The following is an 18,513-nucleotide window of genomic DNA, read 5'->3' as shown; positions in this document are numbered from 1 at the left end:
AAATGTGGTACCAGCTGCAGACCTGGAAACAGCTCTGTCTCCCTGTGGACTCAGCTATAGACTTGTTTGGCTGTGGTCCAACCACCAGTGCCATACGCCAAAGGACTCAGGAGGAGTCACACCTGCCTATGTCTCAACTATTAGGTCCACTAGCCTCAGTCCCAGCTGTGGATCCTGAAGTAGCCTGTGATCTGGCTCCAGCCCCTCTCAGCCATGGTCCAGGAACCCTTAGAGGCAAGCCCACTGAACTCAGTCCAACTGTAGCTTCTGAAGCAGCCCTGTAACTTGGCTCCAGCCCCTCCCAGCAGCAGTCTGCAAGTAGTCTTCCCAGGAACCTATGGGGAGAAATGCTCATTTGTGCTTCCAAAGATTCTGAAATGGTCCTAAAACTTGGCTCCAGCCCCTCCCAGCTGCAGCCTGGGAGTCCTGCCAGTCCAGAAACCCAGCAGAAGACATGGTAGTCTGTGAGCCCAGAGATCCTAAAACAGCCTTGTAACTTGGCTCCAGCCCCTCCCAGCCATGGTCAGGAAGCGTTCCTGCCTGTTCAGGGTCATGCTGGGAGAGATACCCATTAGAGTACCTGGATGCAGACCAACCAAACTTGATCCAACAGCAAATCCTGAAACAGCCCTCTGATTCAGCTCCCACCCCTCCCAACTGCACTCCATGAGTAGTCTTGCCTTCCCAGAGACCTACCAGGAGACATACCTGAATATGCACCCAGAGGGAAGCTCATGGACTACAGTCCAACTGCACATCCTGAAAAGGCCCTGTAACTCAGCTCCAGCCCCTCCCAATAGCAGTCAGGGAACACTCCTGCTTTCCCAGGGACCTGGTGAGAGACATATTCATCTGTGCCTCTGGAGCCAGGTCTGTAGACCTCAGCCCTAGCTGTAGACACTGAAGTAATTCTGGGACTCATTTAGCCCCATCAGCTACAGTCCAGCCAGTCCTGCCTGCCCAGGAATCCACCCAATGACCTAGCAGGAATCCTGCCAGAGATCTGGTGAGAGCCAAACCCATCCATGGTAATAGGCACACTGTTTATGGACCCAACTGTGGAGCCTAAAATGGACGCTTGTACCAGCACCAGACTTACTGAACAAGATCTTGGAGGCAGTTCTATCTACCCAAGGGCCAGACAGGATCCATGCCCAGTTAAGCCTCTGGTAATAGGCCCCCAACTAGAAACCCCATTGTGGACTCAGCAACAGCCACATGACCCAACTCCAATCCAGCTCAATTGCAATTCTGGAGGTAATCCCATCAACCCAGAGAACTAACAGGAAAAGGTCCTTATCTGCCAAAACCAGTCTGTAAAGACCAGAAGAGGTATTTGCTTCTTCAAATGCAAATGTATTCAGGGATCACAAAGAATCAGGCAAATATGACATCACCAAAGGAAACAAAAAAAAGCTCCAGTAACTGACCTTCCCAATGGAACCTATAAATTGCCTGACAAAGAAATAAAAATAATCATTTTAAAGAAACTCAATGCAATGCAAGACAACACAGACAACTAAATGAAATGAAGAAGACAATGCTTGAATAAAAAGAAAAGTTTAGTAAAGAAATAGAAACCATCATAAATAACTAAACATAATTCCTGGAGTTGGAGAATACAATGACAGAACTGAAAAATTCAATAGAAAGCTTCAGTCACAGCCTCAATCATGCAGAAGAAACAATAAGCTAACTCAAAGACAGGTTATTTGAAATTACCCAGTTAGAGGGAAAAAAAGAGTGAAGAAAGACTACTTGAATTATGTGACACCATCAAGCAAATGAATATTCATATCATGGGAGTCCCAGAAGGAGAAGCAAGAAAAGGGGCAGAGAGCTTATTTAAAGAAATAATAGCTTAAAAGTTCCCAAATCTTGAGAGAGAGATGCACACTCAGGTACACGAAGCTCAAAGGACTGCAAGCAAGATCAACCCAAAGATGATTACTCTGAGACACATTATAATCAAATTGTTAAAAGTCAAAAACAAAGAGAGAATTTTGAAAACAGCACGAGAAAAATGACTCATCATATACAAAGGAATCTCAAAAGGTTATGAGCAAATGTCTCAAAAGAAAACTTGCACGCTGGGAGGGAGTGGGATGATATATTCAAAGTACTGAAAGAAAAACACTGCCAATCGAGAATACTATAACCAGCAAAACCATCATTTAGAAATCAAAGGGAGGTGAAGATATACCCAGACAAACAAAAGCTGAGGGAGTTCATCACTAGTAGATCTGCTTTACAAGAAATACAAAGGCAGATCTTCAAGTTGAAATGAAAGGACACTAAGTAACAACATGAAAACATATGAAAGTATACAAACACACTGGTAAAGGTAAATACGTAATCAAATTCAGAATACTCTAATAATGTAATGGTGGTAGATAAATCACTTTTTATCTCTAGCATAAAAGTTAAAAGTCAATAGTATTAAAAACAACTATAGCTACAATAATTTGTTAATGGATGCACAATATAAAAAGATGTAGTGTGACATCAATAGCATAAAATGTGGGGAGAGGAGAAGTAAAAGTGTACAGTTTTTGTATGTGGTTGAAGTTAAGTTGTTAGCTTAAAATAGACTGTTGCAACTGTAAGATCATTTACATAAGACTCATGGTAATCATAAGGAAAATCCTCTAGTAGATACAAAAAAAGATAAAGAGAAGGGAATTATGGTATACTATTACAAAAAAAAATAAATCACAATAGAAGACAGCAAGAGTGGAAGAAAGGAAAAAAGGAACTACAAAACAGGAAATAATGAAGAAAACGGCAATAGTAAGTTCTTATCTATCAATAATTACTTTGAATGTAAATAGATTAAATTCTCCAATCAAAAAACATAGAGTAGTGGAATAAATATAAAAACAAGATCCAACAATATGCTACCTACAAGAGATTCACTAAAGAACACACATAAGCTGAAAGTGAAAGGATAGAAAAATAATTTCCATGCAAATGGTAACAAAAAGAAAGCAGGAGTAGCTATACTCGGATAAGGTAGATTTTCAGTCAAAATCAGCTGCAAGTTGGGGCTAGCCCGGTGGTGTGGTGGTTAAGTTCACACGTTCCACTTCCATGGTCTGGGTTTCACTGGTTCAGATCCTAGGTGCAGACCTACACACTGCTTGTCAATCCATGCTGTGGCAGGCATCCCACATATAAAGTAGAGGAAGATGGGCACAGATATTAGCTTAGGGCCGGTCTTCCTCAGCAAAAGAGGAGGATTGGCGGCAGATGTTAGCTCAGGGCTAATCTTCCTCAAAAAAATAACCAGTGGAAAAAAAAAGAAGATCACTATATAGAGAAAAAGGGGTCAATTCATCAAAAGAATATAATGATTTAAAATATATATGTCCCCAACATTGGAGCACTTAAATATTTAAAGAAAATATAAACAGAACTAAAGAAAGAAATAGGCAACAATACTATTGTTGGGGATTTCAATACTGCACTTTCAACATTGGATAGATTATTCAGACAGAAAATCAACAAGGAAACAGTGGATTTGAATAACACTATAGACCAAAAGAACCTAACAAACATACACATAACATTTCACCCAACACAAGCAGGATACACATTCTTCTCAAACACACACAAAACATTCTCAAAGATAGATCATGTGTTGGATCTCAAAGCAAGTCTTAACAATTTTAGGAAGATTGAAATCATATCAAGTATGTTTTCTGATCACAATGATGTGAAACAAAAAGTGAATAACAGGAGGCAAATTGGAAAATTCACAAATGTATGGAAATTAAACAACACGGACTTGAAAAACTAATGAGACAAAGAAGAAATCAAAAGGGAAATCAAAAAGTACCTGAGAAAAATAAAAATGAAAATACAACATACCAAAACATAGGATGCAGCAAAAGTAATTCTGAGAGGGAAGTTTATAGAGATAAATCAAGAAAAAAGAAAGATCTCAAATAAACACGCTAATTTTACACCTCAAAAAACTAGAAAAAGAAGAACAAACTGAGCCCAATGTTAGCAGAAGGAGGGAAACAATAAAGATTAGAGCAGAAATAAATGAAATAGAGACTAAAAAGATAATAGAAAAAAATAAGTGAAATTGACAATTGGTTGTTTGAAAAGATAAACAATTTGACAAACCTTTACATAGAATAACCAAAAAGAGAAGACTCAAATAAAAAAAATTATAAATGAGAGAGGAGACATCACAAATGATACCATAAAAATACAAAGGGTCATGAGACTACTATGAATAATTACACACTGAAAACTGGATAACCCAGAAGCAATGGATTAATTTTGAGAAACATATAACCTACCAAGATTAATCATGACGAAATAGAAAATCTGAACAGACCAATAACAAGTAAGGAGATTAAAGCAGTAATCAAAAACCTACCAACAAAGGACTAGATGGTTCCACTTGTAAATTTTAGCAAAGATTTAAAAAATATTAGTACCAATCCATTTTAAACTTTTCCCAAAAATTGAAGAGGAGGGAATACTTCTAGTCATTTTATGAGGTCAGCATCACTCAGTTAGACAAGGACATTACAAGAAAAGAAAATTACAAGCCAATATCCCTGATGAACATAGATGCAAAAATTCTAAAAAGAAAAAACATTAGCAAACTGAATTCAAGATCACATTAAAAAAATCATACACCATGATCAAGTGGGATTTATCACTGATATTCAGGAATGATTTGACATATGTAAATCAACAAATGTGATACACCACCTTAACAGAATGAAGGGAAAAATCATAAGACCATCTCAGTGATGCAGAGAAATCATTTAACAAAATTCATTCTTTCATGATAAGAAATAAATTAGGTATAGAAGAAATGTACCTCAACATAATAAAGGTCACATATGACAAGTCTACAGCTAACATCATACTCAATGGTGAAAAATTGAAAGCTTTTCCTCCAGGATTAGGAACATGATCCCTCTCTCACCACTTCCATTCAACATAGTACTGGAAGTCTTAGCCAGAGCAACTAGGCAAGAAAAAGAAATGAAAGGCATCCAAGTCAGAAAGAAAGAAGTACAATTGTCTGTTTGTAGATGACATGATCTTATATTTAGAAAAGCTGAAAGATTTCACAAAAACTGTTAGAAGTAACAAATGAATTCAGTAAAGTTGAAGGACACAAAATTAACATACAAAAATCAGTTGTTTGTATATAGTAACAATGAACTATCTGATAAAGAAAATAAAGAAAGCAATCCCATTTACAATAGCATCAAAAACAATAAAATACTTAGGCACAAACTTAACCAATGAGGTAAAAGATCTGTATACTGAAAACTATAAAACACTGATGAAAGAAATTCAAGAACATACAAATAAATGGAAAGATAGTCTATGTTCTTAGATTGGAAGAACGAATATTATGAAAATTTCCATACCATTCAAAGTGATTTACAGATTCAACAGAATCCCTACCAAAGTTCCAATGGCAATTTTCACAGAAATATAAAAAAAAATCCTAAAATTCATATGGAATCACATAAGACCCCAAATAGCCAAAGCAATCTTAAGAAAAGATAAAACAGGGGGGCATGATACTTCCTATTTTAAAACGATATTACAAAGCTAGAGTAATCAAAACGCTATGATATTGGCATAAAAATAGACATATAGACCAATGGATCAGAATAGAGAGCCCAGAAACAAACCCATGGATACACAGACAACTGATCTCTGACAAGAGTTGCAAGAATACACAATTGGTAAAGGGCTGTCTCTTCAATAAATAGAGTTTGGAAAATTGTATATCCACATGCAAGAGAATGAAATTGGACCCTTATATTACACCATATACAACAATCAACCCAGAATGGATTAAAGACATAACCATAACACCTAAAATCATCAAATTCCTAGAAGAAAACATAGAAAAATCTCCTTGTCATTGGTCTTGGTAATGACTTTTTTTGGATATGACACCAAAAGCACAGGCAACAGAAGCTAAAATAAGCAAGTGGGACTACATCAAACTAAAAATCTTATTTACAGGAAAGAATGGAGTCCAGAAGAATGAAAAGGCAACCTAAATAATAGGGGAAAATATTTGCAAACCAGACACCTGATAAGGGATTAATTTCCAAAATATATGAGGACCACATACAACTCAACAGCAAAAAAAGAAATAATCTGATTAGAAAATGGGCAAAGGACCCGAATAGATATTTTTCCAAAGAAGACATGCAAATGGCCAACAGGTATATAAAAAGATTTTCAACATTATTAATCATCAGTGAAATGCAAATCAAAACCACAATGAAATATCACCTCACACCTCTTGGAATGGCTTTTATCAAAAAGATAAGAAATTGCAAGTCTTGGAGAGGATGTGGAGAAAATGGAACACTTGTGCACTGTTTGTGGGACTGTAAATTGGTGCAGCCGCTATCAAAAATGGTACAGAGCTTCTTCCTCAAAAAGTTAAAAATAGAACTACCAAATGATCCAGCAGTTCCACTTCTGGGTGTTTATCCAAAGAAAACAAAAATAATAATTTGAAAAGATACATGCACCCCAATGTTTATTGCAGTATTATTTACAAAATCAACTATATGGAAATAATCTAAGTGTCCATAAATAGATGAATGGATAAAGAAATTGTGGTATATATATATGTTGGTATATGTATATAAGATAATGTGTATATATATATATATATATATAATGGAATATTGTTTAGCCCTTAAAAGAATGAAATCTTGCCATTTGTGACAACATGGAAAAACCTTGAGGGCATTATGCTATATGAAATAAGTTAAATAGAGACAGATAGATACCATTTGACTTATTTGTGAAATCTAAAAAAAACCCCCAAACCAAGCTCATAGATACAGAGAACAAATTGGTGGTTGCAAGAGGTAGGGGTGGAGAATGGGACAAATGGGTGAACTGTTTTCTTTTTTAAGTTTAAATAAGTTGAATAAAAATTTTAAAAATTACAAAGCTTCTTTTGAAGAAAATGACCAGCCAATCTTAACATTTATATGGAGATGCAAGCCTGAATAGCCAAAACCAATATGAAAGAGAACAAAGTTGGAAGACTTTACTACAAAGCTATAGTCTTAATTATACATACTAGCTATTGTACTCTGAGAAATTTACTTAACCTCTCTGAGCTTCAATTTTAACATCTGTAAAGTGGAAATATGCTATTTGATCATATTAAAGATTAAATAAGGCAATAAATGTAATGCACTTTGTAAATGACAGATCAGTTGAAAAGTCCAATAAGTATTTATGAAATACTTGCTATAAGCCAGCCATTATTTGTGATACAAAGTTATACAAATAGTTCATGACCTCAAAGAGTTTACAAAATTAGTGAGTCATGATAAGTGGTGTAGCATAATGGAAACAGCACAGACACTGTAGTCAGAGACCTATGTTCAAGTATTATCTCTGCTACTTTTCAGCCAAAGGATCTTTGAATTCCCACAAATTCATTGCACTTTAGTTTCCTGATGTTAGGTGGAGATAATGATATTTGCCCTACATTACAAAATGATTTTTGGGAGGATAAGATGATATAAACTATAATAAAACTATCTTTATTATGAAAGTTAGGCAACATATGGAATGTTCTGGGTTCATCTACAGCACACTCAAACTGTCACTGTGTCTTCACATAAAGAAAAGCAGTAGGTGCAGGTGTTGGTATGGACACTGAATATTCCATCTTTCTTAAAAAAAACAGCTTTATTGAGTTATAATTCACATACCATACAATTCATCCATTCAGTGTTCAATTCAATGGTTTTGTTATATTCACAGATATGTGCAACCATCCACAGTCAATTTTAGAATATTTCATCACTTCAAAAGGAAATCCCACATGTTCATAGATTGGAAAACTTAATATTATTAAGATGTCAATACTCCCCAAAGTGATCTACACATTTAATACAACATCTATTAAAATCCCTATGGTGTTGGGAAATAGAAAAATCCACCCTAAAATTCATATGGACTCTTAAGGTACCCAGAATAGCCAAAACAATTTTGAGAAAGAATAAACTTGGAGCCCTCACACTGCCTGATTTCAAAATTTATTATAAAGTTATAGCAATAAAAACAGTGTGGTTGACATAAAGACATAAAGACCAATGGAATACAGCAGAAAGCCCATAAACAAACCCTCACATATATGGTTAAATGATTTTTTATAAGGGTGCCAAGACCATTCAATGGGGAGAAGACAGTCTTTTCATCAAATGGTATTAGGAAAACTGGATATCCACATACAAAGGAATCAATTGGTACTCTTACCTTACGACATATACAAAAATTAGCTCAAAATGGACCTAAAAGTAAGAATGAAAACTATAAATTTGTTAGAAGAAAACATACGGGAAAAGCTTCATGACACTGGATTGAACAACGATTTCTTGGATATGACACCAAAAGAACAGGCAACAAAAGTAAAAATAGATAAATTGGACATCAAAATTAAAAATTTCTGAGCATCAAGAACACAGTTGAGATGGCAGCATAGGCAGACTCTGAACTCATTTCCTCCCATGAAGACAACCAGGTTACAACTATTTTTGGAAAAATCACCCTGGATAGAAAACTTAAAAGTGGATAAAAATAACCCCCACAACAAGGGACAGTCTTGACTAAGGCAGAAGAGGCAGAAATTCCATCTGGAGAGAAAAAAAAGCCACCTTCAGGAGCAGTGGAGATTCGCAGCGGAGTTTCACAGCTGGCCAGGCAGGAGCCACCCTAAGGTATGTAGCCCTCCCTGGAGGAGTGAGGTCCTGAGTGGGGGCCCAATACTGCTATAAGCATCCTTCAGATTCAGCACAACTGAGATGAGGGTCTTACTATCTGGCTTTGCTGGCTATTAACTGCAGCAGGGAATACCCCCAGAAAAGCTATTGGACAAAAGCTGAAAAAAACCTGGGTCTTAAAGGGCCCATGCACAAACTCACCTGTCTCAGAGAGCAACCTAAAATCACCAGAAAGAAGGCTGACAGTCCTTTGGAGAAAAAAGACTCACCTGGTAGCCTCTGAGTGCATCTTGGTGAGAGGAGAGACCTCTCCAGAGACTGAGACATTGGTAGTGGCCATTGTTGTCTCCTAGTCCAGGCATGCTGACACAGACCCCAGCAGACACCATTGCAGTTCTTCCCCTGGTCTGTTATCCCAGGGGTCTGCCAAACCCACTAGAGTGCAGATTCAATTTAGTTCAGCCAGGGCAGGCAGCCTGCCCTATGGACCAGCCCCACCCAACAGCAAGCCTTCAGGCTACCTCTCTGCCTGCATTGACTGGGTGCCTTGATCCTCTACAGGCAGGCAAGGGTGTCTGCCTCTGTGGGGCAGGGCCTGTGTGAGGACAAGGTGAACTGTGGGGAGCACTGGTGGAGAGGCGGGGACCTCTGTAGTGGGGTGTCAGGTTATGCTCCAGGGGGTTGGGAAGTGTGCACAGGCCAGGACTGTGTTGATGGTGTGTGTGGTCCTGTAGGGGGTGAGGCTTATCAGTGGCAGAAGACCTGTGCTTCATAAATAGCTCCACATTCCAAAGCCTAAACAATTGAGTGCTCCTGTGCCTAGGGCCAGCCCCACTCAGCTGCACACCTAAGAGAACTGACAACAGCCTTGCAGGTCTGAGGTCTATAGCAACTGTAAGCCCCTGAGCCTAGCAACCAGCTAGACTGGGTACCTAACCAATTAACAGGAAAACTGCAATGGGAGTGTGCTGTTAGACCTTTTAGCCAATGGTGCTGAGGCTCTCCAAACTGGATTTACAAATGGCTGGCCAGGGAAGGAAAGACTAGACTCCCTGTATACCTGCATTAAGAGCAACACTGCCACAGCAGAAAGACACAAATAGCCCACAAAGGGGTCACTCCTGGATCATTTGGACTGGTGATGAGAGGGAAGCACACTGCTGGGCATCAAAAGGTATCTCTTACATAAGGTCACTTCACGAAGAACAGGAGACATAGCTGACTCACCTAATACATAGATATAAGCACAGAGGAAGAAGCATAATGAGGAGACAAAGGACTACATTCCAAGCAAGGGAACAGGGCAAAACACCAGGAAAAGGACTAAATAAAATAAAAATAAGCAACCTACCTGACAAAGAGTTCAAACAAAAACTCAACAGGATGCTCACAGATATTTGGAGAAGACTGGATGAACACAGTGAGCTTGTCAACACAGAATTGGAAAATATAAAACAGAATAAACCATAAATGAAGAATACAATACTGGAAATGAAAAATTCCCTAGAGGGACTTGATAACAGAGTAGATGATAAGAAGAACGGATCAGTGAGCTAGGTGAAAGACTAGAGGAAATCGCTCAAGCTGAACAGATGAAAGAAAAAAGAATCAGACAGAATGAGAACAGTCTAAGGGGACTCTGGGACAATATCAAGCACACTAACATTCATATTATAGGTGTCTCAGAAGGAGAAGAGAGAGACAAAGGGGCAGAAAATCTATTTGAAGAAATAATAGCTGAAAACTTTCCTAACCTAAGGAAGAAAACAGACATCCATGTACAGGAAGCAAAGAGAGCTTCAAACAAGATAAGCCCAAAAAGGCCCACACCAAGACACGTTATAATTAAAATGTCCAAAATTAAAGATAAAGAGAGAATCCTAAAAGCTGCAAGAGAAAGGCAACAAGTGACATACAAAGGAAACCCCTTAAGGCTGTCAACTGACTTCTCAGCAGAAACATTGCAGGTGAGAAGAGAGTGGCATGACATATTTAAAGTCTTGAAAGGAAAAAATATACTCCCAAGAATAGTCTACACAGCAAGGTTGTCATTCAGAATGGAAGGAGAGATAAATAGCTACCCAGACAAGCAAAAATTAAAGGAGTTTATCACCAAGAAACCAGCTCTACAAGAATTGTTGAAAGGACTTATTTAAATGAGAAGGCAATGACCACAAATAGAGATACAAAAAGTTATCAAACCCCCCCCCAAAAAAAACAGACAATAGAATCACCGGTAAAGGTAAAAATATAGTAAAGGTAGTAGATCAACCACCTATGAAGATAATATGAAGGTTAAAAGACAAAAGTACTAAAATTACCTATTTCAATGATACGATAATGGATAGACACGCAAAAAACAAGAGATTAGATGAAATTTCAAAAACATAAAATGTGGGAGAAAGGGAGTGAAATAGCAGAGTTTTTAGAAAGAGGTCAAGCAAAAGAGTCTATCAATTGAATATAGATGGCTATATACATAGAATATTATATAGTATCCTCATGGTAATCACAAACCAGAAACCTATAATAAGTAAGCAAATAAGTAAGACGAAAGAAAAGAAATCAAACGTATTACTAAAGAAAGCCATCAAAACACAAGCGAAGAGAGCAAGAGCAAAAGAAAGAAACAGAGAACTACTAAAACACCCAGAAAAAAAGGTAACAAAATGGCAATAAATACATATTTATCAAAAGGTACTTTAAAAGTCAATAGAGTAAATGCTCCAATCAAAAGACATAGGGTGGCCAATTGGATAAAAAAAAACAAGACCCATAATTGCTATATACAAGAGACACACTTCAGACCTAAAGACACTCACAAACTGAAAATGAAAGGATGGAAAATAATACTCCATGCAAATGGAAAAGAAAAGAAAGCAGGGGTAGCAATGCTTATATCATACAAAATAGACTTTGAAACAAAAACTGAACCAAGAGACAAAGAAGGGCACTACATAATGATATAGGGAACAATCCCACAAGAAGATATAACACGTGTAAATATCTATGCACCCAACATAGGAGCACCTAAATATATAAAGCACTTATTAACAGACATAAAAGGAATAATAGACAGTAACACAATAATATTAGGGGACTTTAACACTCCACTTACACCAATGGATAGATCATCCAAACAGAAGATCAATAAGGAAACACTGGCCTTAAATGACACATTTGATCAGATAGACTTAGTAGATATATATAGAACATTCTATCCAAAAACCGCAGAATACACATTCTTTTCAAATGCACATGAAACATTCTCCAGGATTGATCACATATTAGGCCACAAAATAAGTCTCAATAAATTTAAAAAGATCGAAATAATGCCATGCATCTTCTCTGACCACAAAGGTATGAAACTAGAAATCAACTACAGAAGGAAGATCAGAAAAGCCACAAAAATGTGGAGACTAAAGAAAATGCTACTGAACAACGATTGAGTCAATGAAGAAATCAAAGAAGAAATCAAAAAATTCCTGGAGACAAATGAAAATGAAAACACGATATGCCAAAATCTATGGGATACAGCAAAAGCGGTGCTAAGAGGGAAGTCTATAGCACTTCAGGCCTACCTCAACAAAGAAGGAAAGTCCCAAATAAACAATTTAAAAGTGTGTCTAAATAAACTGGAAAAAGAACAAACAAAGCCCTAAATCAGCAGACAGAAGGAAATAATAAAAATCAGAACAGAAATAAATGAAGTAGAGACTGAAAAAACAATAGAAAAAATGAATGAAACCAAGAGCTGGTTCTTTGAAAAGATATACAAAATTGATAAACCCTTAGCTAGCGTCACCAGAAAAAAAGAGAGAAGGCTCAAAAATAAAATCAGAAATGAAAGAGAATAAATTACAATGGACATCTCAGAAATACAAAAGATAAGAGAATACTATGAAAAGCTATACGCCAATAAATTGGATAATCTAGAAGAAGTGGATAAATTCTTAGAAACAGACAACCTTCCAAAACTGGACCAAGAACATGTAGAAAATTTGAATAGACTGATCACCAGTAAAGAGATGGAAACAGCAATCAAAAACGTCCCCAAAAATAAAAGTCCAGGACCAGATAGCTTTCCTGGTGAATTCTACCAATCATTCAAAGAAGACAATACCTATCCTCCTCAAACTCTTCCAAAAAAATTAAAGAGGAGAGGAGGCTTCCTAACTCATTCTACGAAGCCAACATTATCCTGATACGAAAACCAGACAAGGACAACACACAAAAAAGAAAATTACAGGGCAATATCACTGATGAACATCGATGTAAAAATCTCCAACAAAATACTAGCAAATTGAATACAACAATACATTAAAAAGATCATATATCATTATCAAGTGTATTTCATTCCAGGGATGTAGGGATGGTTCAACATCTGCAAATCTATCAACATGACACACCACATTAACACAATGAAGAATAAAAATCCATGATCATCTCAATAGATGCAGGGAAAGCATTTGACAAGATACACCATCCATTTATGATAAAAACTCTAAATAAAATGGATATAGAAGGAAAACACCTCAACATAATAAAGGTCATATATGACAAACCCACAGCAAATATCATTCTCAATGGAGAAAAACTGAAAGCTATCCCTCTAGGAAAAGGAACCAGACAGGGATGCCCACTGTCATCACTCTTATTTAACATAGTATTGGATGTCCTAGCGAGCGCATCAGGCGAGAAAATGAAATCAAAGGGATACAAACTGGAAAAGAAGTGAAACTGTCACTCTTTGCAAACGACCTGATTTATATATAGAAAACCACAAAGAATCCACGAAAAAACTTTTAGAAATAATAAATGAATACATTTAAGTCGCAGGATACAAAATCAACATACAAAAATCGGTTGCATTTCTATACACTAACAACGAAGTAGCAGAAAGAGAAATTAAGAATACAATGCCATTGGCAATTGTAACAAAAAGAATAAAATAGGAATAAACTTAACCAAAGAGGTGAAAGATCTGTACATTGAAAAATATAAAACACTGTTGAAAGAAATTGAAGACACAAAGAAATGGACAGATATTCTATGCTCTTGGATTGGAAGACTTAACATAGTTAAAAAGTCCATACTTCCCAAAGCAATCTATAGATTCAATGCAATGCCTATCAAATTTCCAACAACATTTTTCACACAAATAGAACAAAGAATCCTAAAATTTGTATGGAACAACAAAAGACTTTGAATAGCCAAAGGAATCCTGATGAAAAAGAACAAAGGTGGAGGTATCACACTCCCAGACTTCAAAATATACTACAAAGCTATAGTAACCAAACCAGCGTGGCACTGGAACAAATGCAGACACACAGATTAATGGAACAGAATGCAGAGCCCAGACATAAACCCACACATTTATGGACAGCTAATATTCAAAAGGGAGCCAAGAGCATACGATGGAGAAAGGAGAGTCTCTTCAATAAATGGTGTTGGGAAAACTGGACAGCCACATGCAAAAGAATCAAAGTAGACCATTCCCTTACACCATGCACAAAAATCAACTCAAAATGGATTAAAGACTTGAATGTAAGATCTGAAACCGTGAAACTTCTAGAAGAAAACATAGGCAGTACACTCTTTGACATCGGTCTTAGCAGCATATTTTCAAGTACCATGTCTGACCAGGCAGGGGAAACAAGAGAATAAATGAACAAATGGGACTACATCAAACTAAAAACTTTCTGCACAGCAAAGGAAATCATCAACAAAATGAAAAGACCAACTAACAAGTGGGAGAAGATATTTGAAACCGTATATCAGATAAGGGGTTAATATTCAAAATATACAAAGAACTCATACATCTCAACAACAACACAAAACAACAACCCAATTAAAAAATGGGCAAAAGATCTGAACAGAGATTTCTCCAAAGAAGATATATGTATGGCCAACAGGCATATGAAAAGATGTTCAACATCATTAGCTATCAGGGGAATGCAAATCAAAACTCCAACATGATATCACCTCACTCTGGTCAGAATGGCTATAATTAACAAGACAGGAAACAACAAATGTTGTAGAGGATGTGGAGAGAAGGGAACACTTGTACACTGCTGGCGGGAGTGCAAACTGTTGCAGCCACTATGGAAAGCAGTATGGCGTATCCTCAGAAAATTCAGAGTAGGTCTACCATATGATCCAGCTATTCCACTGCTGGGTATTTATCCAAAGAACTTGAAAACACGAAGGCATAAAGATACATACACCCCTATGTTCATTGCAGCAGTATTCACAACAGCCAAGACTTGGAAGCAACCTAGGTGCCCATCGAGGGATGAATGGATAAAGAAGATGTGGCATATACACACAATGAAATACTACTCAGCCATAAGAAATGAAGAAATCCGGCCATTTGTGACAACATGGATGGAGCTTGAGGGTATTATGCTGAGTGAAATAACTCAGAGGGAGAAAGTCAAATACCATATGATCTCACTCATAAGTAGGAGATAAAAACAACGACAAACACACACACAGCAATGGAGATCGGATTGGTGGTTACCATAGGGGAAGGGGGGAGAGGGGAAGAAAAAGGGGGGATTAGGCTCACATGTGTGGTGACGGACTATAATTAGTTTTTTGGTGGTGAACATGACGTAATCCACAAAGATTTGAAATATATTACGATGTACAACTGAAAGCCATATAATGTTATAATCCAATGTTACTGCAATAAAAAAATAAATAATATAAAGAAAATATAACAGTCAACAGAGTAAAAAGGCAACCTATGGAATGGGAGATAATATTTGCAAAACGTATATCTGAAAAGAGGTTAATAGCCAGAATACAGAAAGAATTCCCAAAACTCTACAAAAAAAAAAAACAATTAAAAAATAGACGAATGTTGTGAATGTGCATTTCTCCAAAGAAGACATACAAATGGCCATTAAGCACATGAAAAGATGCTCAACATCACTAATCATTAGGGAAATGCAAACCAAAACCACAATGAGATACCACCTCCCACTCATTAGGAAGTCTAACAGCCAAAAAATCCAGAAAAAAACAAGAGTTGGCAAGGATGTGGAGAAATTTGAACTCTTGTGCACTGTTGCTGTGAATGTAAAATGGTGTAGCCATCACGGAAAACAGTATGGAGGCTCATCAGAAAAATCAAAAACAGAATTATCATATGATGCAGTAATTTCACTTCTGGTTATATACCCAAAAGAACTGAAAGCAGAGCCTCGAAGACATATTTTTACAACCATGTCCATTGAAGCATCCTGGCATTCCTTGGAGTAATTGTGGGTTTGGTTCCAGACCACTATCATAAAACAAATATAGCAGTAAATTGAGTCACAAAAAATTTTTGGCTTTCTGGGGCATATAAAAGTTATGTTTACACTATACTGTAGTCTATTAAGTGTGAAGTAGAATTATGTCTTAAAAAACGATGTACATACCTTAATTAAAAAACATGTTATTGCTAAAAATGCTGACCGTCACCTGAGCCTTCATCAAGTCATAACTTTTTTGCTGGTGGAAGGTGTCATAAAAAATACAATATCTGCGAGGCACAATAAAGCCAAGCACAGTAAAATGAGATACGCCTGTATTCACAATAGCCAAAAGGTGGAGGCAACGCAAGTGTCCATCAATGGATGAATGGATAAACAAATTGTGCTATATACAGTCATGTGTTGATTAACAATAATGGTACATTCCGAGAAATGCACTGTTAGGTAATTCTGTCATTGTAAAACATCAGAGTGTGCTTATACAAACCTACATGGTATAACCTGCTATGTACCTAGGCTATATGGTAGTAATCTTATGGAACCACTATCATATGTGCAGTCTGTCATTGACTGAAATGTTACGCAGTGCATGACTGTACATACAATGGAATATTCAGCCTTAAAAAGGAAGAAAGTTCTGACAACTGCTACAGCAGAGATGAACCTTGAGGACATCATGTTAAGTGAAATAAGCCAGTTACAAAAAGACAAATACTGCATGATTCCACTTATATAAAGTATCTAAAATAGAAAAATTCTTAGAAATGAAAAGTAGAATGGTGGTTGCCAGGATTGGGAGAAAGGGGTAAAGGGAGTTATTCAATGGATATAGAGTTTCAGTTTTTCAAGATAAAAAACTTCTACAGCTCTATTGCACAATAATGTGTATCTAGTAACAGGACTGTATTGTATACCTAAAAGTCGGTAAGATGGTAAATTTTACATGTTTTTACAATAAATAAACAAATAAATATTTCCAGTGCACATGGCTTGGTGTGACAGGATGAGAAGGAGATAACATGTTTAAACTGAAAAAAATGATCAAGATGATAAATTTTATGTTACGGGCACTTAACCACAACCAAACATAAAAGATGATGCCCTGAAACCTTTAGCTTTCACACACCTATCCCCATATCCTCACTCCAAACCTTAGGCGATCATTAATGCACTGTCTTTCTCTATAGACTTTCCTATTCTGGACTTTCATATGAATGGAATCATACAGTATGTGGTCATTTGCGACTAACTTCTTTAACTTAGTGTATTGTTTTCCAGATTCATCCATGCCATAGCATGTATCAATACTTCATTCTTTTTATTATTGAATAATATTTCATTTATGGATATAACACATTTTGCTTATTCATTCATCTGCTGATGGACATGGGTTATTACCTAATGGCTATTAAAAATAATGCTGCTATAAATATTCATGTATAAGCATCTGAGTGAACACGTTTTCATTTCTCTTGGGTATAAATGTATCAGTGGAATTGCAGAATTATGTGGTAATTCTATGTTTAATCACATAAGGAACTACCATACTGTCTTTCATAGTAGCTGCACTATTTGACATTTCTACTGGCAGTGTATGAGGGTTCTGATTCCTCCAAATCTTTGTCAACACTCGCTGTTATCTGATTTTTCTTTAATTCTAGCCATCCTTGTGGGTGTAAAGTGGTATCTCATTGTGGTTTTGAGTCACATTTCCCTGATGAATAATGATGCCAAGCATCTTTTCGTGTGCTTATTGGCTATTTGCATATTCTTCTTTTGAGAAATGTCTATTCAGATCCTTTATCCATTTTTAAATTTGGTTGTCTTTTTATTGTGGAGTTGTAAGAGTTCTTTATATATTTTAAATAAAAGTTCATTGAGAGATATGATTTTCAAATATTTTCTGCCATATAGAATTGGTTGTCTTTCTACTTTTTTGATGTATTCTTTGGAAGTACAAAAGTTTTTAACTCTGATGAAGTCCAATTTATCTATTGTCATTTGTTCCTTGTGTTTTTTTGCCATATCTAAAAATCTTTTATCAAAAATCCCAGGTTGTGGGGGCTGGCCCCGTGGCTGAGTGGTTAAGTTTGCGCGCTCCGCTTCAGGCAGCCCAGTGGTTTGTTGGTTTGAATCCTGGGCGCGGACATGGCACTGCTCATCAAACCACACTGAGGCAGCATCCCACATGCTGCAACTAGAAGGACCCACAACGAAGAATATACAACTATGTACTGGGGGGCTTTGGGGTTAAAAGAAAAAAAAATAAAATCTTTAAAAAAATTTCTTAACAAAAAAAAAATCCCAGGTTGTGAATATTTACCCCTATGTTTTCCTCTAAGGGTTTTTAAAAACGTTTTTCCTCTTACATTTATGTTTTTAATCCATTTTGAGTTAATTTATGTATATGATGTGAGTCAAGGCTCCAACTTCATTCTCTTATTCATGATTATCCAGTTGTGCCAGTACTATTTTTTGAAAAGACTATTATT

General features: G+C 36.6%; 1 protein-coding gene across 2 annotated transcripts in view; it reads right to left on the bottom strand.

The window, feature by feature from the left end:
- ZC3H12B (zinc finger CCCH-type containing 12B) overlaps positions 1–18,513 on the bottom strand; it is a 405,447-nt gene that overhangs the window by 26,032 nt on the left and 360,902 nt on the right. The window lies entirely within an intron of this gene.

This window comes from Equus przewalskii, chromosome X (genome assembly GCF_037783145.1).
Source record: "Equus przewalskii isolate Varuska chromosome X, EquPr2, whole genome shotgun sequence".
Taxonomy (NCBI): Eukaryota; Metazoa; Chordata; class Mammalia; order Perissodactyla; family Equidae; genus Equus; species Equus przewalskii.
Note: the sequence above shows the minus strand (reverse complement) of the source record. Positions and strands in the feature narration are given on the sequence as shown.